Source organism: Salvelinus fontinalis, unplaced genomic scaffold, assembly GCF_029448725.1.
Source record: "Salvelinus fontinalis isolate EN_2023a unplaced genomic scaffold, ASM2944872v1 scaffold_0099, whole genome shotgun sequence".
Lineage (NCBI taxonomy): Eukaryota > Metazoa > Chordata > Actinopteri > Salmoniformes > Salmonidae > Salvelinus > Salvelinus fontinalis.
Window position 1 is genome coordinate 312,571 of NW_026600308.1, and position 22,636 is coordinate 335,206.

General features: G+C 45.9%; 16 non-coding genes across 16 annotated transcripts; all 16 read left to right on the plus strand.

Annotated features, from left to right (window-relative positions):
* The first annotated feature begins 1,020 nt into the window (after positions 1 to 1,020).
* On the plus strand, positions 1,021 to 1,094 carry trnai-aau (transfer RNA isoleucine (anticodon AAU)). The gene has a single exon. It is a non-coding gene; the product is annotated as a tRNA-Ile (tRNA).
* Positions 1,095 to 1,568: 474 nt separating this feature from the next.
* trnai-aau (transfer RNA isoleucine (anticodon AAU)) lies at positions 1,569 to 1,642 on the plus strand. The gene has a single exon. It is a non-coding gene; the product is annotated as a tRNA-Ile (tRNA).
* A 475-nt stretch (positions 1,643 to 2,117) lies between these two features.
* Positions 2,118 to 2,191, plus strand: trnai-aau (transfer RNA isoleucine (anticodon AAU)). The gene has a single exon. It is a non-coding gene; the product is annotated as a tRNA-Ile (tRNA).
* Positions 2,192 to 2,666: 475 nt separating this feature from the next.
* trnai-aau (transfer RNA isoleucine (anticodon AAU)) lies at positions 2,667 to 2,740 on the plus strand. The gene has a single exon. It is a non-coding gene; the product is annotated as a tRNA-Ile (tRNA).
* Positions 2,741 to 4,312: 1,572 nt separating this feature from the next.
* trnai-aau (transfer RNA isoleucine (anticodon AAU)) lies at positions 4,313 to 4,386 on the plus strand. Its single transcript has one exon. It is a non-coding gene; the product is annotated as a tRNA-Ile (tRNA).
* Positions 4,387 to 4,861: 475 nt separating this feature from the next.
* Positions 4,862 to 4,935, plus strand: trnai-aau (transfer RNA isoleucine (anticodon AAU)). The gene has a single exon. It is a non-coding gene; the product is annotated as a tRNA-Ile (tRNA).
* Positions 4,936 to 7,058: 2,123 nt separating this feature from the next.
* On the plus strand, positions 7,059 to 7,132 carry trnai-aau (transfer RNA isoleucine (anticodon AAU)). Its single transcript has one exon. It is a non-coding gene; the product is annotated as a tRNA-Ile (tRNA).
* Positions 7,133 to 10,351: 3,219 nt separating this feature from the next.
* On the plus strand, positions 10,352 to 10,425 carry trnai-aau (transfer RNA isoleucine (anticodon AAU)). The gene has a single exon. It is a non-coding gene; the product is annotated as a tRNA-Ile (tRNA).
* Positions 10,426 to 12,548: 2,123 nt separating this feature from the next.
* trnai-aau (transfer RNA isoleucine (anticodon AAU)) lies at positions 12,549 to 12,622 on the plus strand. Its single transcript has one exon. It is a non-coding gene; the product is annotated as a tRNA-Ile (tRNA).
* Positions 12,623 to 14,196: 1,574 nt separating this feature from the next.
* trnai-aau (transfer RNA isoleucine (anticodon AAU)) lies at positions 14,197 to 14,270 on the plus strand. The gene has a single exon. It is a non-coding gene; the product is annotated as a tRNA-Ile (tRNA).
* Positions 14,271 to 14,745: 475 nt separating this feature from the next.
* On the plus strand, positions 14,746 to 14,819 carry trnai-aau (transfer RNA isoleucine (anticodon AAU)). Its single transcript has one exon. It is a non-coding gene; the product is annotated as a tRNA-Ile (tRNA).
* Positions 14,820 to 15,843: 1,024 nt separating this feature from the next.
* On the plus strand, positions 15,844 to 15,917 carry trnai-aau (transfer RNA isoleucine (anticodon AAU)). Its single transcript has one exon. It is a non-coding gene; the product is annotated as a tRNA-Ile (tRNA).
* A 475-nt stretch (positions 15,918 to 16,392) lies between these two features.
* On the plus strand, positions 16,393 to 16,466 carry trnai-aau (transfer RNA isoleucine (anticodon AAU)). The gene has a single exon. It is a non-coding gene; the product is annotated as a tRNA-Ile (tRNA).
* A 2,121-nt stretch (positions 16,467 to 18,587) lies between these two features.
* On the plus strand, positions 18,588 to 18,661 carry trnai-aau (transfer RNA isoleucine (anticodon AAU)). Its single transcript has one exon. It is a non-coding gene; the product is annotated as a tRNA-Ile (tRNA).
* A 1,024-nt stretch (positions 18,662 to 19,685) lies between these two features.
* trnai-aau (transfer RNA isoleucine (anticodon AAU)) lies at positions 19,686 to 19,759 on the plus strand. Its single transcript has one exon. It is a non-coding gene; the product is annotated as a tRNA-Ile (tRNA).
* A 2,131-nt stretch (positions 19,760 to 21,890) lies between these two features.
* trnai-aau (transfer RNA isoleucine (anticodon AAU)) lies at positions 21,891 to 21,964 on the plus strand. Its single transcript has one exon. It is a non-coding gene; the product is annotated as a tRNA-Ile (tRNA).
* Positions 21,965 to 22,636: the final 672 nt, after the last annotated feature.

Here is a 22,636-nt window from a genome sequence, read left to right on the forward strand (position 1 = left end):
TTACATTTTAAGCTGTTGTTTTTCTTTACCCTCTGCATTGGCTTCAAGGAAACTTCCCACAGCTTTGTTTGTGGGCATCAATTGTGTGTGCTACGCTGCTCCTCTGAAAGTAAGTCATGTCATTCGTTTTCATCTGACATTGTGACATCAGTGTTACATGAAAGTTGCCTGTCATTGTTACATGACAGTAGGTTGTCGTTAGACAAAACTGCATGAAGTGTGAATTGGAGCTTTCTTGGATCCACAAAAAAATTGTGTTTTTTGGAGAATGTGGGCATCGATCCCACTACCTCTCGCATGCTAAGCAAGCACTCTACCATTTGAGCTAATTCCCCAGCCTGTATGATTTGCCACAAGGAGCAACCAAGAGGGTCCAGTCTTGTCAGGCTATGCTGTTGGTGGACTTGCTCGTTTACGCGCCAGCACTGGCCGAGCCTCTGTGCATCCTAAAAATGTTGCTCCTTCACAAGCGAACGGTTAGCTCAGTTGGTTATAGCGTGGTGCTAATAATGCCAAGGTCGTGGGTTCGATCCCTGTACTGGCCATGAGGTACATTTTAAGCTGTTGTTTTTCTTTACCCTCTGCATTGGCTTCAAGGAAACTTTCCACAGCTTTGTTTGTGGCCATCAATTGTGTGTGCTACGCTGCTCCTCTGAAAGTAAGTCATGTCATTCGTTTTCATCTGACATTGTGACATCAGTGTTACATGAAAGTTGCCTGTAATTGTTACATGACAGTAGGTTGTCGTTAGACAAAACTGCATGAAGTGTGAACTGGAGCTTTCTTGGATGCACAAAAAAAAAATGTTTTTTGGAGAATGTGGGCATCGATCCCACTACCTCTCGCATGCTAAGCAAGCACTCTACCATTTGGGCTAATACCCCAGCCTGTATGATTTGCCACAAGGAGCAACCAAGAGGGTCCAGTCTTGTCAGGCTATGCTGTTGGTGGACTTGCTCGTTTACGCGCCTGCACTGGCCAGGCCTCTGTGCATCCTAAAAATGTTGCTCCTTCACCAGCGGCCAGTTAGCTCAGTTGGTTAGAGCGTGGTGCTAATAACGCCAAGGTCGTGGGTTCGATCCCCGTACTGGCCATGAGGTACATTTTAAGCTGTTGTTTTTCTTTACCCTCTGCATTGGCTTCAAGGAAACATCCCACAGCTTTGTTTGTGGGCATCAATTGTGTGTGCTACGCTGCTCCTCTGAAAGTAAGTCATGTCATTCGTTTTCATCTGACATTGTGACATCAGTGTTACATGAAAGTTGCCTGTCATTGTTACATGACAGTAGGTTGTCGTCAGACAAAACTGCATGAAGTGTGAACTGGAGCTTTCTTGGATCCACAAAAAAATTGTGTTTTTTGGAGAATGTGGGCATCGCTCCCACTACCTCTCGCATGTTAAGCAAGCACTCTACCATTTGAGCTAATTCCCCAGCCTTTATGATTTGCCACAAGGAGCAACCAAGATGGTCCAGTCTTGTCAGGCATGCTGTTGGTGGACTTGCTCGCTTACGCGCCAGCACTGGCCGAGGCTCTGTGCATCCTAAAAATGTTGCTCCTTTGCAAGCGGCCGGTTAGCTCAGTTGGTTAGAGCTTGGTGCTAATAACGCCAAGGTCGTGGGTTCGATCCCCGTACTGGCCATGAGGTACATTTTAAGCTGTTGTTTTTCTTTACCCTCTGCATTGGCTTCAAGGAATCTTCCCACAGCTTTGTTTGTGGCCATCAATTGTGTGTGCTACGCTGCTCCTCTGAAAGTAAGTCATGTCATTCGTTTTCATCTGACATTGTGACATCAGTGTTACATGAAAGTTGCCTGTCATTGTTACATGACAGTAGGTTGTCGTTAGACAAAACTGCATGAAGTGTGAACTGGAGCTTGCTTGGATGCACAAAAAAAAAATGTTTTTTGGAGAATGTGGGCATCGATCCCACTACCTCTCGCATGCTAAGCAAGCACTCTACCATTTGAGCTAATTCCCCAGCCTTTATGATTTGCCACAAGGAGCAAACAAGATGGTCCAGTCTTGTCAGGCTATGCTGTTGTTGGACTTGCTCGTTTACGCGCCAGCACTGGCCGAGGCTCTGTGCATCCTAAAAATGTTGCTCCTTTGCAAGCGGCCGGTTAGCTCAGTTGGATAGAGCGTGGTGCTAATAACGCCAAGGTCGTGGGTTCGATCCCCGTACTGGCCATGAGGTAAATTTCATGCTGTTGTTTTTCTTTACCCTCTGCATTGGCTTCAAGGAAACTTCCCACAGCTTTGTTTGTGGGCATCAATTGTGTGTGCTACGCTGCTCCTCTGAAAGTAAGTCATGTCATTCGTTTTCATCTGACATTGTGACATCAGTGTTACATGAAAGTTGCCTGTCATTGTTACATGACAGTAGGTTGTAGTTAGACAAAACTGCATGAAGTGTGAACTGGAGCTTTCTTGGATCCACAAAAAAATTGTGTTTTTTGGAGAATGTGGGCATCAATCCCACTACCTCTCGCATGCTAAGCAAACACTCTACCATTTGAGCTAATTCCCCAGCCTTTATGATTTGCCACAAGGAGCAACCAAGATGGTCCAGTCTTGTCAGGCTATGCTGTTGGTGGACTTGCTCGTTTACGCGCCAGCACTGGCCGACGCTCTGTGCATCCTAAAAATGTTGCTCCTTTGCAAGCGGCCGGTTAGCTCAGTTGGTTAGAGCGTGGTGCTAATAACGCCAAGGTCGTGGGTTCGATCCCCGTACTGGCCATGAGGTACATTTTAAGCTGTTGTTTTTCTTTACCCTCTGCATTGGCTTCAAGGAAACTTCCCACAGCTTTGTTTGTGGGCATCAATTGTGTGTGCTACGCTGCTCCTCAGAAAGTAAGTCATGTCATTCGTTTTCATCTGACATTGTGACATCAGTGTTACATGAAAGTTGCCTGTCATTGTTACATGACAGTAGGTTGTCGTTAGACAAAACTGCATGAAGTGTGAATTGGAGCTTTCTTGGATCCAAAAAAAATTGTGTTTTTTGGAGAATGTGGGCATCGATCCCACTACCTCTCTCATGCTAAGCAAGCACTCTACCATTTGAGCTAATTCCCCAGCCTATATGACTTGCCACAAGGAGCAACCAAGAGGGTCCAGTCTTGTCAGGCTATGCTGTTGGTGGACTTGCTCGTTTACGCGCCAGCACTGGCCGAGCCTCTGTGCATCCTAAAAATGTTGCTCCTTCACAAGCGACCGGTTAGCTCAGTTGGTTAGAGCGTGGTGCTAATAACGCCAAGGTTGTGGGTTCGATCCCCGTACTGGCCATGAGGTACATTTTAAGCTATTGTTTTTCTTTACCCTCTGCATTGGCTTCAAGGAAACTTCCCACAGCTTTGTTTGTGGCCATCAATTGTGTGTGCTACGCTGCTCCTCTGAAAGTAAGTAATGTCATTCGTTTTCATCTGACATTGTGACATCAGTGTTACATGAAAGTTGCCTATCATTGTTACACAACATTAGGTTGTCGTTAGACAAAACTGCATGAAGTGTGAACTGGAGCTTTCTTGGATGCACAAAAAAAAATTGTTTTTTGGAGAATGTGGGTATCAATCCCACTACCTCTCGCATGCTAAGCAAGCACTCTACCATTTGAGCTAATTCCCCAGCCTTTATGATTTGCCACAAGGAGCAACCAAGATGGTCCAGTCTTGTCAGGCTATGCTGTTGGTGGACTTGCTCGTTTACGCGCCAGCACTGGCCGAGGCTCTGTGCATCCTAAAAATGTTTTTCCTTTTCAAGCGGCCTGTTAGCTCAGTTGGTTAGAGCATGGTGCTAATAATGCCAAGGTCGTGGGTTCGATCCCCGTACTGGCCATGAGGTACCTTTTAAGTTGTTGTTTTTCTTTACCCTCTGCATTGGCTTCAAGGAAACTTCCCACAGCTTTGTTTGTGGGCATCAATTGTGTGTGCTACGCTGCTCCTCTGATAGTAAGTCATGTCATTCGTTTTCATCTGACATTGTGACATCAGTGTTACATGAAAGTTGCTTGTCATTGTTACATGACAGTAGGTTGTAGTTAGACAAAACTGCATGAAGTGTGAACTGGAGCTTTCTTGGATCCACAAAAAAATTGTGTTTTTTGGAGAATGTGGGTATCAATCCCACTATATCTCGCATGCTAAGCAAGCACTCTACCATTTGAGCTAATTCCCCAGCCTTTATGATTCGCCACAAGGAGCAACCACGATGGTCCAGTCTTGTCAGGCTATGCTGTTGGTGGACTTGCTCGTTTACGCGCCAGCACTGGCCGAGGCTCTGTGCATCCTAAAAATGTTTTTCCTTTTCAAGCGGCCTGTTAGCTCAGTTGGTTAGAGCGTGGTGCTAATAACGCCAAGGTCGTGGGTTCGATCCCCGTACTGGCCATGAGGTAAATTTTAAGCTGTTGTTTTTCTTTACCCTCTGCATTGGCTTCAAGGAAACTTCCCACAGCTTTGTTTGTGGCCATCAATTGTGTGTGCTACGCTGCTCCTCTGAAAGTAAGTCATGTCATTCGTTTTCATCTGACATTGTGACATCAGTGTTACATGAAAGTTGCCTGTCATTGTTACATGACACTAGGTTGTCGTTAGACAAAACTGCATGAAGTGTGAACTGGAGCTTTCTTGGATGCACAAAAAAATTGTGTTTTTTGGAGAATGTGGGTATCAATCCCACTACATCTCGCATGCTAAGCAAGCACTCTACCATTTGAGCTAATTCCCCAGCCTTTATGATTCGCCACAAGGAGCAACCAAGATGGTCCAGTCTTGTCAGGCTATGCTGTTGGTGGACTTGCTCGTTTACGCGCCAGCACTGGCCGAGGCTCTGTGCATCCTAAAAATGTTTTTCCTTTTCAAGCGGCCTGTTAGCTCAGTTGGTTAGAGCGTGGTGCTAATAACGCCAAGGTCGTGGGTTCGATCCCCGTACTGGCCATGAGGTAAATTTTAAGCTGTTGTTTTTCTTTACCCTCTGCATTGGCTTCAAGGAAACTTCCCACAGCTTTGTTTGTGGCCATCAATTGTGTGTGCTACGCTGCTCCTCTGAAAGTAAGTCATGTCATTCGTTTTCATCTGACATTGTGACATCAGTGTTACATGAAAGTTGCCTGTCATTGTTACATGACACTAGGTTGTCGTTAGACAAAACTGCATGAAGTGTGAACTGGAGCTTTCTTGGATGCACAAAAAAAAAATGTTTTTTGGAGAATGTGGGCATCGATCCCACTACCTCTCGCATGCTAAGCAAGCACTCTACCATTTGGGCTAATACCCCAGCCTGTATGATTTGCCACAAGGAGCAACCAAGAGGGTCCAGTCTTGTCAGGCTATGCTGTTGGTGGACTTGCTCGTTTACGCGCCAGCACTGGCCGAGGCTCTGTGCATCCTAAAAATGTTGCTCCTTTGCAAGTGGCAGGTAAGCTCAGGTGGTTAGAGCATGGTGCTAATAACGCAAAGGTCGTGGGTTTGATCCCCGTACTGGCCATGAGGTACATTATAAGCTGTTGTTTTTCTTTACCCTCTGCATTGGCTTCAAGGAAACATCCCACAGCTTTGTTTGTGGGCATCAATTGTGTGTGCTACGTTGTTCCTCTGAAAGTAAGTCATGTCATTCGTTTTCATCTGACATTGTGACATCAGTGTTACATGAAAGTTGCCTGTCATTGTTACATGACAGTAGGTTGTCGTTAGACAAAACTGCATGAAGTGTGAACTGGAGCTTTCTTGGATCCACAAAAAAATTGCGTTTTTTTGGAGAATGTGGGCATCAATCCCACTACCTCTCGCATGCTAAGCAAGCACTCTACCATTTGAGCTAATTCCCCAGCCTGTATGATTTGCCACAAGGAGCAACCAAGAGGGTCCAGTCTTGTCAGGCTATGCTGTTGGTGGACTTGCTCGTTTACGCGCCAGCACTGGCCGAGGCTCTGTGCATCCTAAAAATGTTGCTCTTTTACAAGCGGCCGGTTAGCTTAGTTGGTTAGAGCATGATGCTAATAACGCCAAGGTCGTGGGTTCGATCCCCGTACTGACCATGAGGTCCAATTTAAGTTGTTGTTTTTCTTTACCCTCTGCATTGGCTTCAAGGAAACTTCCCACAGCTTTGTTTTTGGGCATCAATTGTGTGTGCTACGCTGCTCCTCTGATAGTAAGTCATGTCATTCGTTTTCATCTGACATTGTGACATCAGTGTTACATGAAAGTTGCTTGTCATTGTTACATGACAGTAGGTTGTAGTTAGACAAAACTGCATGAAGTGTGAACTGGAGCTTTCTTGGATGCACAAAAAAAAACTGTTTTTTGGAGAAAGTGGGCATCGATCCCACTACCTCTCGCATGCTAAGCACGCACTCTACCATTTGAGCTAATTCCCCAGCCGTTATGATTTGCCACAAGGAGCAAACAAGATGGTCCAGTCTTGTCAGGCTATGCTGTTGGTGGACTTGCTCGTTTACGCGCCAGCACTGGCCGAGGCTCTGTGAATCCTAAAAATGTTGCTTCTGTGCAAGCGGCCGGTTAGCTCAGTTGGTTAGAGGGTGGTGCTAATGACGCCAAGGTCGTGGGTTCGATCCCCGTACTGGCCAGGAGGTACATTTTAAGCTGTTGTTTTTCTTTACCCTCTGCATTGGCTTCAAGGAAACTTCCCACAGCTTTGTTTTTGGGCATCAATTGTGTGTGCTACGCTGCTCCTCTGATAGTAAGTCATGTCATTCGTTTTCATCTGACATTGTGACATCAGTGTTACATGAAAGTTGCTTGTCATTGTTACATGACAGTAGGTTGTCGTTAGACAAAACTGCATGAAGTGTGAACTGGAGCTTTCTTGGATCCACAAAAAAATTGTGTTTTTTGGAGAATGTGGGCATCGCTCCCACTACCTCTCGCATGCTAAGCAAGCACTCTACCATTTGAGCTAATTCCCCAGCCTTTATGATTTGCCACAAGGAGCAACCAAGATGGTCCAGTCTTGTCAGGCTATGCTGTTGGTGGACTTGCTCGTTTACGCGCCAGCACTGGCCGAGGCTCTGTGCATCCTAAAAATGTTGCTCCTTTGCAAGCGGCCGGTTAGCTCAGTTGGTTAGAGCGTGGTGCTAATAACGCCAAGGTCGTGGGTTCGATCCCCGTACTGGCCATTAGGTACATTTTAAGCTGTTGTTTTTCTTTACCCTCTGCATTGGCTTCAAGGAAACTTCCCACAGCTTTGTTTGTGGGCATCAATTGTGTGTGCTACGCTGCTCCTCTGAAAGTAAGTCATGTCATTCGTTTTCATCTGACATTGTGACATCAGTGTTACATGAAAGTTGCCTGTCGTTGTTACATGACAGTAGGTTGTCGTTAGACAAAACTGCATGAAGTGTGAATTGGAGCTTTCTTGGATCCACAAAAAAATTGCGTTTTTTGGAGAATGTGGGCATCGATCCCACTACCTCTCGCATGCTAAGCAAGCACTCTACCATTTGAGCTAATTCACCAAGCCTGTATGATTTGCCACAAGGAGCAACCAAGAGGGTCCAGTCTTGTCAGGCTATGCTGTTGGTGGACTTGCTCGTTTACGCGCCAGCACTGGCCGAAGCTCTGTGCATCCTAAAAATTTTGCTCTTTTACAAGTGGCCGGTTAGCTCAGTTGGTTAGAGCATGATGCTAATAACGCCAAGGTCGTGGGTTCGATCCCCGTACTGGCCATGAGGTACATTTTAAGCTGTTGTTTTTCTTTACCCTCTGCATTGGCTCCAAGGAAACTTCCCACAGCTTTGTTTTTGGGCATCAATTGTGTGTGCTACGCTGCTCCTCTGATAGTAAGTCATGTCATTCGTTTTCATCTGACATTGCGACATCAGTGTTACATGAAAGTTGCTTGTCATTGTTACATGACAGTAGGTTGTAGTTAGACAAAACTGCATGAAGTGTGAACTGGAGCTTTCTTGGATGCACAAAAAAAAACTGTTTTTTGGAGAATGTGGGCATCGATCCCACTACCTCTCGCATGCTAAGCACGCACTCTACCATTTGAGCTAATTCCCCAGCCTTTATGTTTTGCCACAAGGAGCAAACAAGATGGTCCAGTCTTGTCAGGCTATGCTGTTGGTGGACTTGCTCGTTTACGCGCCAGCACTGGCCGAGGCTCTGTGCATCCTAAAAATGTTGCTTCTGTGCAAGCGGCCGGTTAGCTCAGTTGGTTAGAGGGTGGTGCTAATAACGCCAAGGTCGTGGGTTCGATCCCCGTACTGGCCAGGAGGTACATTTTAAGCTGTTGTTTTTCTTTACCCTCTGCATTGGCTTCAAGGAAACTTCCCACAGCTTTGTTTGTGGGCATCAATTGTGTGTGCTACGCTGCTCCTCTGAAAGTAAGTCATGTCATTCGTTTTCATCTGACATTGTGACATCAGTGTTACATGAAAGTTGCCTGTCATTGTTACATGACAGTAGGTTGTCGTTAGACAAAACTGCATTAATTGTGAACTGGAGCTTTCTTGGATCCACAAAAAATTTGTGTTTTTTGGAGATTGTGGGCATTGCTCCCACTACCTCTCGCATGCTAAGCAAGCACTCTACCATTTGAGCTAATTCCCCAGCCTTTATAATTTGCCACAAGGAGCAACCAAGATGGTCCAGTCTTGTCAGGCATGCTGTTGGTGGACTTGCTCGTTTACGCGCCAGCACTGGCCGAGGCTCTGTGCATCCTAAAAATGTTGCTCCTTTGCAAGCGGCCGGTTAGCTCAGTTGGTTAGAGCGTGGTGCTAATAAAGCCAAGGTCGTGGGTTTGATCCCTGTACTGGCCATGAGGTACATTTTAAGTTGTTGTTTTTCTTTACCCTCTGCATTGGCTTCAAGGAAACTTCCCACAGCTTTGGTTGTGGGCATCAATTGTGTGTGCTACGCTGCTCCTCTGATAGTAAGTCATGTCATTCGTTTTCATCTGACATTGTGACATCAGTGTTACATGAAAGTTGCTTGTCATTGTTACATGACAGTAGGTTGTAGTTAGACAAAACTGCATGAAGTGTGAACTGGAGCTTTCTTGGATGCACAAAAAAAAAATGTTTTTTGGAGAATGTGGGCATCGATCCCACTACCTCTCGCATGCTAAGCACGCACTCTACCATTTGAGCTAATTCCCCAGCCTTTATGTTTTGCCACAAGGAGCAAACAAGATGGTCCAGTCTTGTCAGGCTATGCTGTTGGTGGACTTGCTCGTTTACGCGCCAGCACTGGCCGAGGCTCTGTGCATCCTAAAAATGTTGCTCCTTTGCAAGCGGCCGGTTAGCTCAGTTGGTTAGAGGGTGGTGCTAATAACGCCAAGGTCGTGGGTTCGATCCCCGTACTGGCCAGGAGGTACATTTTAAGCTGTTGTTTTTCTTTACCCTCTGCATTGGCTTCAAGGAAACTTCCCACAGCTTTGTTTGTGGGCATCAATTGTGTGTGCTACGCTGCTCCTCTGAAAGTAAGTCATGTCATTCGTTTTCATCTGACATTGTGACATCAGTGTTACATGAAAGTTGCCTGTCATTGTTACATGACAGTAGGTTGTCGTTAGACAAAACTGCATGAATTGTGAACTGGAGCTTTCTTGGATCCACAAAAAATTTGTGTTTTTTGGAGATTGTGGGCATTGCTCCCACTACCTCTCGCATGCTAAGCAAGCACTCTACCATTTGAGCTAATTCCCCAGCCTTTATAATTTGCCACAAGGAGCAACCAAGATGGTCCAGTCTTGTCAGGCATGCTGTTGGTGGACTTGCTCGTTTACGCGCCAGCACTGGCCGAGGCTCTGTGCATCCTAAAAATGTTGCTCCTTTGCAAGCGGCCGGTTAGCTCAGTTGGTTAGAGCGTGGTGCTAATAAAGCCAAGGTCGTGGGTTTGATCCCTGTACTGGCCATGAGGTACATTTTAAGTTGTTGTTTTTCTTTACCCTCTGCATTGGCTTCAAGGAAACTTCCCACAGCTTTGGTTGTGGGCATCAATTGTGTGTGCTACGCTGCTCCTCTGATAGTAAGTCATGTCATTCGTTTTCATCTGACATTGTGACATCAGTGTTACATGAAAGTTGCTTGTCATTGTTACATGACAGTAGGTTGTAGTTAGACAAAACTGCATGAAGTGTGAACTGGAGCTTTCTTGGATGCACAAAAAAAAAATGTTTTTTGGAGAATGTGGGCATCGATCCCACTACCTCTCGCATGCTAAGCAAGCACTCTACCATTTGGGCTAATACCCCAGCCTGTATGATTTGCCTCAAGGAGCAACCAAGAGGGTCCAGTCTTGTCAGGCTATGCTGTTGGTGGACTTGCTCGTTTACGCGCCTGCACTGGCCAGGCCTCTGTGCGTCCTAAAAATGTTGCTCCTTCACCAGCGGCCAGTTAGCTCAGTTGGTTAGAGCGTGGTGCTAATAACGCCAAGGTCGTGGGTTTGATCCCCGTACTGGCCATGAGGTACATTTTAAGCTGTTGTTTTTCTTTACCCTCTGCATTGGCTTCAAGGAAACTTCCCACAGCTTTGTTTGTGGGCATCAATTGTGTGTGCTACGCTGCTCCTCTGAAAGTAAGTCATGTCATTCGTTTTCATCTGACATTGTGACATCAGTGTTACATGAAAGTTGCCTGTCATTGTTACATGACAGTAGGTTGTCGTTAGACAAAACTGCATGAAGTGTGAACTGGAGCTTTCTTGGATGCACAAAAAAAAAATGTTTTTTGGAGAATGTGGGCATCGATCCCACTACCTCTCGCATGCTAAGCAAGCACTCTACCATTTGGGCTAATACCCCAGCCTGTATGATTTGCCACAAGGAGCAACCAAGAGGGTCCAGTCTTGTCAGGCTATGCTGTTGGTGGACTTGCTCGTTTACGCCCCAGCACTGGCCGAGGCTCTGTGCATCCTAAAAATTTTGCTCTTTAACAAGCGGCCGGTTAGCTCGGTTGGTTAGAGCATGATGCTAATAACGCCAAGGTCGTGGGTTCGATCCCCGTACTGACCATGAGGTCCATTTTAAGTTGTTGTTTTTCTTTACCCTCTGCATTGGCTTCAAGGAAACTTCCCACAGCTTTGTTTTTGGGCATCAATTGTGTGTGCTACGCTGCTCCTCTGATAGTAAGTCATGTCATTCGTTTTCATCTGACATTGTGACATCAGTGTTACATGAAAGTTGCTTGTCATTGTTACATGACAGTAGGTTGTCGTTAGACAAAACTGCATGAAGTGTGAACTGGAGCTTTCTTGGATCCACAAAAAAATTGTGTTTTTTGGAGAATGTGGGCATCGCTCCCACTACCTCTCGCATGCTAAGCAAGCACTCTACCATTTGAGCTAATTCCCCAGCCTTTATGATTTGCCACAAGGAGCAACCAAGATGGTCCAGTCTTGTCAGGCTATGCTGTTGGTGGACTTGCTCGTTTACGCGCCAGCACTGGCCGAGGCTCTGTGCATCCTAAAAATGTTGCTCCTTTGCAAGCGGCCGGTTAGCTCAGTTGGTTAGAGCGGGGTGCTAATAACGCCAAGGTCGTGGGTTTGATCCCCGTACTGGCCATGAGGTACATTTTAAGCTGTTGTTTTTCTTTACCCTCTGCATTGGCTTCAAGGAAACTTCCCACAGCTTTGTTTGTGGGCATCAATTGTGTGTGCTACGCTGCTCCTCTGAAAGTAAGTCATGTCATTCGTTTTCATCTGACATTGTGACATCAGTGTTACATGAAAGTTGCCTGTCGTTGTTACATGACAGTAGGTTGTCGTTAGACAAAACTGCATGAAGTGTGAATTGGAGCTTTCTTGGATCCACAAAAAAATAGTGTTTTTTGGAGAATGTGGGCATCGATCCCACTACCTCTCGCATGCTATGCAAGCACTCTACCATTTGAGCTAATTCACCAAGCCTGTATGATTTGCCACAAGGAGCAACCAAGAGGGTCCAGTCTTGTCAGGCTATGCTGTTGGTGGACTTGCTCGTTTACGCGCCAGCACTGGCCGAGGCTCTGTGCATCCTAAAAATTTTGCTCTTTTACAAGCGGCCGGTTAGCTCAGTTGGTTAGAGCATGATGCTAATAACGCCAAGGTCGTGGGTTCGATCCCCGTACTGGCCAGGAGGTACATTTTAAGCTGTTGTTTTTCTTTACCCTCTGCATTGGCTTCAAGGAAACTTCCCACAGCTTTGTTTGTGGGCATCAATTGTGTGTGCTACGCTGCTCCTCTGAAAGTAAGTCATGTCATTCGTTTTCATCTGACATTGTGACATCAGTGTTACATGAAAGTTGCCTGTCATTGTTACATGACAGTAGGTTGTCGTTAGACAAAACTGCATGAAGTGTGAACTGGAGCTTTCTTGGATGCACAAAAAAAAATTGTTTTTTGGAGAATGTGGGCATCGATCCCACTACCTCTCGCATGCTAAGCAAGCACTCTACCATTTGGGCTAATACCCCAGCCTGTATGATTTGCCACAAGGAGCAACCAAGATGGTCCAGTCTTGTCAGGCTATGCTGTTGGTGGACTTGCTCGTTTACGCCCCAGCACTGGCCGAGGCTCTGTGCATCCTAAAAATGTTGCTCCTTCGCAAGCGGCCGGTTAGCTCAGTTGGTTAGAGCATGGTGCTAATAACGCCAAGGTCGTGGGTTCGATCCCCGTACTGGCCATGAGGTAGATTTTAAGCTGTTGTTTTTCTTTACCCTCTGCATTGGCTTCAAGGGAACTTCCCACAGCTTTGTTTGTGGGCATCAATTGTGTGTGCTACGCTGCTCCTCTGATAGTAAGTCATGTCATTCGTTTTCATCTGACATTGTGACATCAGTGTTACATGAAAGTTGCTTGTCATTGTTACATGACAGTAGGTTGTAGTTAGACAAAACTGCATGAAGTGTGAACTGGAGCTTTCTTGGATCCACAAAAAAATTGTGTTTTTTGGAGAATGTGGGCATCAATCCCACTACCTCTCGCATGCTAAGCAAGCACTCTACCATTTGAGCTAATTCCCCAGCCTGTATGATTTGCCACAAGGAGCAACCAAGATGGTCCAGTCTTGTCAGGCTATGCTGTTGGTGGACTTGCTCGTTTACGCGCCAGCACTGGCCGAGGCTCTGTGCATCCTAAAAATGTTGCTCCTTTGCAAGCGGCCGGTTAGCTCAGTTGGTTAGAGCGTGGTGCTAATAACGCCAAGGTCGTGGGTTTGATCCCTGTACTGGCCATGAGGTACATTTTAAGTTGTTGTTTTTCTTTACCCTCTGCATTGGCTTCAAGGAAACTTCCCACAGCTTTGGATGTGGGCATCAATTGTGTGTGCTATGCTGCTCCTCTGATAGTAAGTCATGTCATTCGTTTTCATCTGACATTGTGACATCAGTGTTACATGAAAGTTGCTTGTCATTGTTACATGACAGTAGGTTGTAGTTAGACAAAACTGCATGAAGTGTGAACTGGAGCTTTCTTGGATGCACAAAAAAAAAAACTGTTTTTTGGAGAATGAAGGTATCGATCCCACTACCTCTCGCATGCTAAGCAAGCACTCTACCATTTGGGCTAATACCCCAGCCTGTATGATTTGCCACAAGGAGCAACCAAGAGGGTCCAGTCTTGTCAGGCTATGCTGTTGGTGGACTTGCTCGTTTACGCCCCAGCACTGGCCGAGGCTCTGTGCATCCTAAAAATTTTGCTATTTAACAAGCGGCCGGTTAGCTCAGTTGGTTAGAGCATGATGCTAATAACGACAAGGTCGTGGGTTCGATCCCCGTACTGACCATGAGGTCCATTTTAAGTTGTTGTTTTTCTTTACCCTCTGCATTGGCTTCAAGGAAACTTCCCACAGCTTTGTTTTTGGGCATCAATTGTGTGTGCTACGCTGCTCCTCTGATAGTAAGTCATGTCATTCGTTTTCATCTGACATTGTGACATCAGTGTTACATGAAAGTTGCTTGTCATTGTTACATGACAGTAGGTTGTAGTTAGACAAAACTGCATGAAGTGTGAACTGGAGCTTTCTTGGATCCACAAAAAAATTGTGTTTTTTGGAGAATGTGGGCATCGCTCCCACTACCTCTCGCATGCTAAGCAAGCACTCTACCATTTGAGCTAATTCCCCAGCCTTTATGATTTGCCACAAGGAGCAACCAAGATGGTCCAGTCTTGTCAGGCATGCTGTTGGTGGACTTGCTCGTTTACGCGCCAGCACTGGCCGAGGCTCTGTGCATCCTAAAAATGTTGCTCCTTTGCAAGCGGCCGGTTAGCTCAGTTGGTTAGAGCATGGTGCTAATAACGCCAAGGTCGTGGGTTCGATCCCCGTACTGGCCATGAGGTACATTTTAAGCTGTTGTTTTTCTTTACCCTCTGCATTGGCTTCAAGGGAACTTCCCACAGCTTTGTTTGTGGGCATCAATTGTGTGTGCTACGCTGCTCCTCTGATAGTAAGTCATGTCATTCGTTTTCATCTGACATTGTGACATCAGTGTTACATGAAAGTTGCTTGTCATTGTTACATGACAGTAGGTTGTAGTTAGACAAAACTGCATGAAGTGTGAACTGGAGCTTTCTTGGATCCACAAAAAAATTGTGTTTTTTGGAGAATGTGGGCATCAATCCCACTACCTCTCGCATGCTAAGCAAGCACTCTACCATTTGAGCTAATTCCCCAGCCTTTATGATTTGCCACAAGGAGCAACCAAGATGGTCCAGTCTTGTCAGGCTATGCTGTTGGTGGACTTGCTCGTTTACGCGCCAGCACTGGCCGAGGCTCTGTGCATCCTAAAAATGTTGCTCCTTGGCAAGCGGCCGGTTAGCTCAGTTGGTTAGAGCGTGGTGCTAATAACGCCAATGTCGTGGGTTCGATCCCCGTACTGGCCATGAGGTACATTTTAAGCTGTTGTTTTTCTTTACCCTCTGCATTGGCTTCAAGGAAACTTCCCACAGCTTTGTTTGTGGGCATCAATTGTGTGTGCTACGCTGCTCCTCTGAAAGTAAGTCATGTCATTCGTTTTCATCTGACATTGTGACATCAGTGTTACATGAAAGTTGCCTGTCGTTGTTACATGACAGTAGGTTGTCGTTAGACAAAACTGCATGAAGTGTGAATTGGAGCTTTCTTGGATCCACAAAAAAAATGTGTTTTTTGGAGAATGTGGGCATCGATCCCACTACCTCTCTCATGCTAAGCAAGCACTCTACCATTAGAGCTAATTCCCCAGCCTGTATGATTTGCCACAAGGAGCAACCAAGAGGGTCCAGTCTTGTCAGGCTATGCTGTTGGTGGACTTGCTCGTTTACGCGCCAGCACTGGCCGAGCCTCTGTGCATCCTAAAAATGTTGCTCCTTCACAAGCGACCGGTTAGCTCAGTTGGTTAGAGCGTGGTGCTAATAACGCCAAGGTCGTGGGTTTGATCCCCGTACTGGCCATGAGGTACATTTTAAGCTGTTGTTTTTCTTTACCCTCTGCATTGGCTTCAAGGAAACATCCCACAGCTTTGTTTGTGGGCATCAATTGTGTGTGCTACGTTGCTCCTCTGAAAGTAAGTCATGTCATTAGTTTTCATCTGACATTGTGACATCTGTGTTACATGAAAATGGCCTGTCATTGTTACATGACAGTAGGTTGTCGTTAGACAAAACTGCATGAAGTGTGAACTGGAGCTTTCTTGGATCCACAAAAAAATTGTGTTTTTTGGAGAATGTGGGCATCAATCCCACTACCTCTCGCATGCTAAGCAAGCACTCTACCATTTGAGCTAATTCCCCAGCCTTTATGATTTGCCACAAGGAGCAACCAAGATGGTCCAGTCTTGTCAGGCTATGCTGTTGGTGGACTTGCTCGTTTACGCGCCAGCACTGGCCGAGGCTCTGTGCATCCTAAAAATGTTGCTCCTTTGCAAGCGGCCGGTTAGCTCAGTTGGTTAGAGCGTGGTGCTAATAATGCCAAGGTCGTGGGTTCGATCCCCGTACTGGCCATGAGGTACATTTTAAGCTGTTGTTTTTCTTTACCCTCTGCATTGGCTTCAAGGAAACTTCCCACAGCTTTGTTTGTGGGCATCAATTGTGTGTGCTACGCTGCTCCTCTGAAAGTAAGTCATGTCATTCGTTTTCATCTGACATTGTGACATCAGTGTTACATGAAAGTTGCCTGTCGTTGTTACATGACAGTAGGTTGTCGTTAGACAAAACTGCATGAAGTGTGAATTGGAGCTTTCTTGGATCCACAAAAAAATTGTGTTTTTTGGAGAATGTGGGCATCGATCCCACTACCTCTCTCATGATAAGCAAGCACTCTACCATTTGAGCTAATTCCCCAGCCTGTATAATTTACCACAAGGAGCAACCAAGAGGGTCCAGTCTTGTCAGGCTATGCTGTTGGTGGACTTGCTCGTTTACGCGCCAGCACTGGCCGAGGCTCTGTGCATCCTAAAATTTTTGCTCCGTTGCAAGCGGCCGGTTAGCTCAGTTGGTGAGAGCGTGGTGCTAATAACGCCAAGGTTGTGGGTTCGATCCCCGTACTGGCCATGAGGTACATTTTAAGTTGTTGTTTTTCTTTACCCTCTGCATTGGCTTCAAGAAAACTTCCCACAGCTTTGTTTGTGGGCATCAATTGTGTGTGCTACGCTGCTCCTCTGAAAGTAAACTATGTCATTCGTTTTCATCTGACATTGTGACATCAGTGTTACATGAAAGTTGCTTGTCATTGTTACATGACAGTAGGTTGTCGTTAGACAAAACTGCATGAAGTGTGAACTGGAGCTTTCTTGGATGCACAAAAAAAAAATGTTTTTGGGAAAATGTGGGCATCGATCCCACTACCTCTCGCATGCTAAGCAAGCACTCTACCATTTGGGCTAATACCCCAGCCTGTATGATTTGCCACAAGGAGCAACCAAGAGGGTCCAGTCTTGTCAGGCTATGCTGTTGGTGGACTTGCTCGTTTACGCGCCAGCACTGGCCGAGGCTCTGTGCATCCTAAAAATGTTGCTCTTTTACAAGCGGCCGGTTAGCTCAGTTGGTTAGAGCATGATGCTAATAACGCCAAGGTCGTGGGTTCGATCCCCGTACTGACAATGAGGTCCATTTTAAGTTGTTGTTTTTCTTTACCCTCTGCATTGGCTTCAAGGAAACTTCCCACAGCTTTGTTTGTGGGCATCAATTGTGTCTGCTACGCTGCTCCTCTGATAGTAAGTCATGTCATTCGTTTTCATCTGACATTGTGACATCAGTGTTACATGAAAGTTGCCTGTCATTGTTACATGACAGTAGGTTGTCGTTAGACAAAACTGCATGAAGTGTGAACTGGAGCTTTCTTGGATCCACAAAAAAATTGTGTTTTTTGGAGAATGTGGGCATCAATCCCACTACCTCTCGCATGCTAAGCAAGCACTCTACCATTTGAGCTAATTCCCGAGCCTTTATGATTTGCCACAAGGAGCAACCAAGATGGTCCAGTCTTGTCAGGCAATGCTGTTGGTGGACTAGCTCGTTTACGCGCCAGCACTGGCCGAGGCTCTGTGCATCCTAAAAATGTTACTCCTTTGCAAGCGGCCGGTTAGCTCAGTTGGTTAGAGTGTGGTGCTAATAATGCCAAGGTCGTGTGTGCGATCCCCGTACTGGCCATGAGGTGCATTTTAAGTTGTTGTTTTTCTTTACCTTCTGCATTGGCTTCAAGACAACTTCCCACAGCTTTGTTTGTGGGCATCAATTGTGTGTGCTACGCTGCTCCTCTGAAAGTAAGTCATGTCATTCGTTTTCATCTGACATTGTGACATCAGTGTTACATGAAAGTTGCTTGTCATTGTTACATGACAGTAGGTTGTCGTTAGACAAAACTGCATGAAGTGTGAACTGGAGCTTTCTTGGATGCACAAAAAAAAAATGTTTTTTGGAGAATGTGGGCATCGATCGCACTACCTCTCGCATGCTAAGCAAGCACTCTACCATTTGAGCTAATTCCCCAGCCTTTATGATTTGCCACAAGGAGCAACCAAGATGGTCCAGTCTTGTCAGGCATGCTGTTGGTGGACTTGCTCGTTTACGCGCCAGCACTGGCCGAGGCTCTGTGCATCCTAAAAATGTTGCTCCTTTGCAAGCGGCCGGTTAGCTCAGTTGGTTAGAGCGTGGTGCTAATAACGCCAAGGTCGTGGGTTTGATCCCTGTACTGGCCATGAGGTACATTTTAAGTTGTTGTTTTTCTTTACCCTCTGCATTGGCTTCAAGGAAACTTCCCACAGCTTTGTTTGTGGGCATCAATTGTGTGTGCTACGCTGCTCCTCTGAAAGTAAGTCATGTCATTCGTTTTCATCGGACATTGTGACATCAGTGTTACATGAAAGTTGCTTGTCATTGTTACATGACAGTAGGTTGTCGTTAGACAAAACTGCATGAAGTGTGAACTGGAGCTTTCTTGGATCCACAAAATAATTGTGTTTTTTGGAGAATGTGTGCATCGATCCCATTACCTCTCGTATGCTAAGCAAGCACTCTACCATATGAGCTAATTCCCCAGCCTGTATGTTTTGCAACAAGGAGCAACCAAGAGGGTCCAGTCTTGTCAGGCTATGCTGTTGGTGGACTTGCTCGTTTACGCGCCAGCACTGGCCGAGGCTCTGTGCATCCTAAAATTTTTGCTGCGTTGCAAGCGGCCGGTTAGCTCAGTTGGTGAGAGCGTGGTGCTAATAACGCCAAGGTTGTGGGTTCGATCCCCTTACTGGCCATGAGGTACATTTTAAGTTGTTGTTTTTCTTTACCCTCTGCATTGGCTTCAAGAAAACTTCCCACAGCTTTGTTTTTGGGCATCAATTGTGTGTGCTACGCTGCTCCTCTGAAAGTAAGTCATGTCATTCGTTTTCATCTGACATTGTGACATCAGTGTTACATGAAAGTTGCTTGTCATTGTTACATGACAGTAGGTTGTCGTTAGACAAAACTGCATGAAGTGTGAACTGGAGCTTTCTTGGATCCACAAAAAAAAAATGTTTTTTGGAGAAAGTGGGCATCGATCCCACTACCTCTCGCATGCTAAGCAAGCACTCTACCATTTGAGCTAATTCCCCAGCCTGTATGATTTGCCACAAGGAGCAACCAAGAGGGTCCAGTCTTGTCAGGCTATGCTGTTGGTGGACTTGCTCGTTTACGCGCCAGCACTGGCCGAGGCTCTGTGCATCCTAAAAATGTTGCTCCTTTGCAAGCGGCCGGTTAGCTCAGTTGGTTTGAACGTGGTGCTAATAACGCCAAGGTCGTGGGTTCGATCCCCGTACTGGCGATGAGGTACATTTTAAGTTGTTGTTATTCTTTACCCTCTGCATTGGCTTCAAGAAAACTTCCCACAGCTTTGTTTGTGGGCATCAATTGTGTGTGCTACGCTGCTCCTCTGAAAGTAAGTCATGTCATTCGTTTTCATCTGACATTGTGACATCAGTGTTACATGAAAGTTGCCTGTCATTGTTACATGACAGTAGGTTGTCGTTAGACAAAACTGCATGAAGTGTGAACTGGAGCTTTCTTGGATCCACAAAAAAATTGTGTTTTTTGGAGAATGTGGGCATCAATCCCACTACCTCTCGCATGCTAAGCAAGCACTCTACCATCTGAGCTAATTCCCCAGCCTGTATGATTTTCCACAAGGAGCAACCAAGAGGGTCCAGTCTTGTCAGGCTATGCTGTTGGTGGACTTGCTCGTTTACGCGCCAGCACTGGCCGAGGCTCTGTGCATCCTAAAAATGTTGATCCTTTACAAGTGGCCGGTTAGCTCAGTTGGTTAGAGCATGGTGCTAATAACGCCAAGATCATGGGTTCGATCCCCGTACTGGCCATGAGGTACATTTTAAGTTGTTGTTTTTCTTTACCCTCTGCATTGGCTTCAAGGAAACTTCCCACAGCTTTGTTTGTGGGCATCAATTGTGTGTGCTACGCTGCTCATCTGATAGTAAGTCATGTCATTCGTTTTCATCTGACATTGTGACATCAGTGTTACATGAAAGTTCCTTGTCATTGTTACATGACAGTAGGTTGTAGTTAGACAAAACTGCATGAAGTGTGAACTGGAGCTTTCTTGGATGCACAAAAAAAAATGTTTTTTGGAGAATGTGGGCATCAATCCCACTACCTCTCGCATGCTAAGCAAGCACTCTACCATTTGAGCTAATTCCCCAGCCTATTCCACAGCCTTTATGATTTGCCACAAGGAGCAACCAAGAGGGTCCAGTCTTGTCAGGCTATGCTGTTGGTGGACTTGCTCGTTTACGCGCCAGCACTGGCCGAGGCTCTGTGCATCCTAAAAATTTTGCTCTTTTACAAGCGGCCGGTTAGCTCCGTTGGTTAGAGCGTGGTGCTAATAATGCCATGGTCGTGGGTTCGTTCCCCGTACTGGCCATGAGGTATATTTGAAGTTGTTCTTTTTCTTTACCCTCTGCATTGGCTTCAAGGAAACTTCCCACAGCTTTGGTTGTGGGCATCAATTGTGTGTGCTACGCTACTCCTCTGATAGTAAGTCATGTCATTTGTTTTCATCTGACATTGTGACATCAGTGTTACATGAAAGTTGCTTGTCATTGTTACATGAGAGTAGGTTGTCGTTAGACAAAACTGCATGAAGTGTGAATTGGAGCTTTCTTGGATCCACAAAAAAATTGTGTTTTTTGGATAATGTGGGCATCGATCCCAATACCTCTCTCATGCTAAGCAAGCACTCTACCATTTGAGCTAATTCCCCAGCCTGTATGAGTTGCCACAAGGAGCAACCAAGAGGGTCCAGTCTTGTCAGGCTATGCTGTTGGTGGACTTGCTCGTTTACGCGCCAGCACTGGCCGAGCCTCTGTGCATCCTAAAAATGTTGCTCCTTCACAAGCGACCGGTTAGCTCAGTTGGTTAGAGCGTGGTGCTAATAACGCCAAGGTCGTGGGTTCGATCCCCGTACTGGCAATGAGGTACATTTTAAGCTGTTGTTTTTCTTTACCCTCTGCATTGGCTTCAAGGAAACTTCCCACAGCTTTGTTTGTGGCCATCAATTGTGTGTGCTACGCTGCTCCTCTGAAAGTAAGTCATGTCATTCGTTTTCATCTGACATTGTGACATCAGTGTTACATGAAAGTTGCCTGTCATTGTTACATGACAGTAGGTTGTCGTTAGACAAAACTGCATGAAGTGTGAACTGGAGCTTTCTTGGATGCACAAAAAAAAATGTTTTTTGGAGAATGTGGGCATCGATCCCACTACCTCTCGCATGCTAAGCAAGCACTCTACCATATGGGCTAATACCCCAGCCTGTATGATTTGCCACAAGGAGCAACCAAGAGGGTCCAGTCTTGTCAGGCTATGCTGTTGGTGGACTTGCTCGTTTACGCGCCTGCACTGGCCAGGCCTCTGTGCATCCTAAAAATGTTGCTCCTTACCAGCGGCCAGTTAGCTCAGTTGGTTAGAGCGTGGTGCTAATAACGCCAATGTCGTGGGTTTGCTCCCCGTACTGGCCATGAGGTACATTTTAAGCTGTTGTTTTTCTTTACCCTCTGCATTGGCTTCAAGGAAACATCCCACAGCTTTGTTTGTGGGCATCAATTGTGTGTGCTACGTTGCTCCTCTGAAAGTAAGTCATGTCATTCGTTTTCATCTGACATTGTGACATCAGTGTTACATGAAAGTTGCCTGTCATTGTTACATGACAGTAGTTTGTCGTTAGACAAAACTGCATGAAGTGTGAACTGGAGCTTTCTTGGATCCACAAAAAAATTGTGTTTTTTGGAGAATGTGGGCATCGATCCCACTACCTCTCGCATGCTAAACAAGCACTCTACCATTTGAGCAAATTCCCCAGCCTGTATGAGTTGCCACAAGGAGCAACCAAGAGGGTCCAGTCTTGTCAGGCTATGCTGTTGGTGGACTTGCTCGTTTACGCGCCAGCACTGGCCGAGGCTCTGTGCATCCTAAAAATGTTGCTCCTTTGCAAGCGGCCGGTTAGCTCAGTTGGTTAGAGCGTGGTGCTAATAACGCCAAGGTCGTGGGTTCGATCCCCGTACTGGCCATGAGGTAAATTTTAAGCTGTTGTTTTTCTTTACCCTCTGCATTGGCTTCAAGGAAACTTCCCACAGCTTTGTTTGTGGGCATCAATTGTGTGTGCTACGCTGCTCCTCTGAAAGTAAGTCATGTCATTCGTTTTCATCTGACATTGTGACATCAGTGTTACATGAAAGTTGCCTGTCATTGTTACATGACAGTAGGTTGTCGTTAGACAAAACTGCATGAAGTGTGAACTGGAGCTTTCTTGGATCCACAAAAAAATTGCGTTTTTTGGAGAATGTGGGCATCGATCACACTACCTCTCGCATGCTAAGCAAGCACTCTACCATTTGAGCTAATTCCCCAGCCTGTATGATTTGCCACAAGGAGCAACCAAGAGGGTCCAGTCTTGTCAGGCTATGCTGTTGGTGGACTTGCTCGTTTACGCGCCAGCACTGGCCGAGGCTCTGTGCATCCTAAAAATTTTACTCTTTTACAAGCGGCCGGTTAGCTCAGTTGGTTAGAGCATGATGCTAATAACGCCAAGGTCGTGGGTTCGATCCCCGTACTGACCATGAGGTCCATTTTAAGTTGTTGTTTTTCTTTACCCTCTGCATTGGCTTCAAGGAAACTTCCCACAGCTTTGTTTTTGGGCATCAATTGTGTGTGCTACGCTGCTCCTCTGATAGTAAGTCATG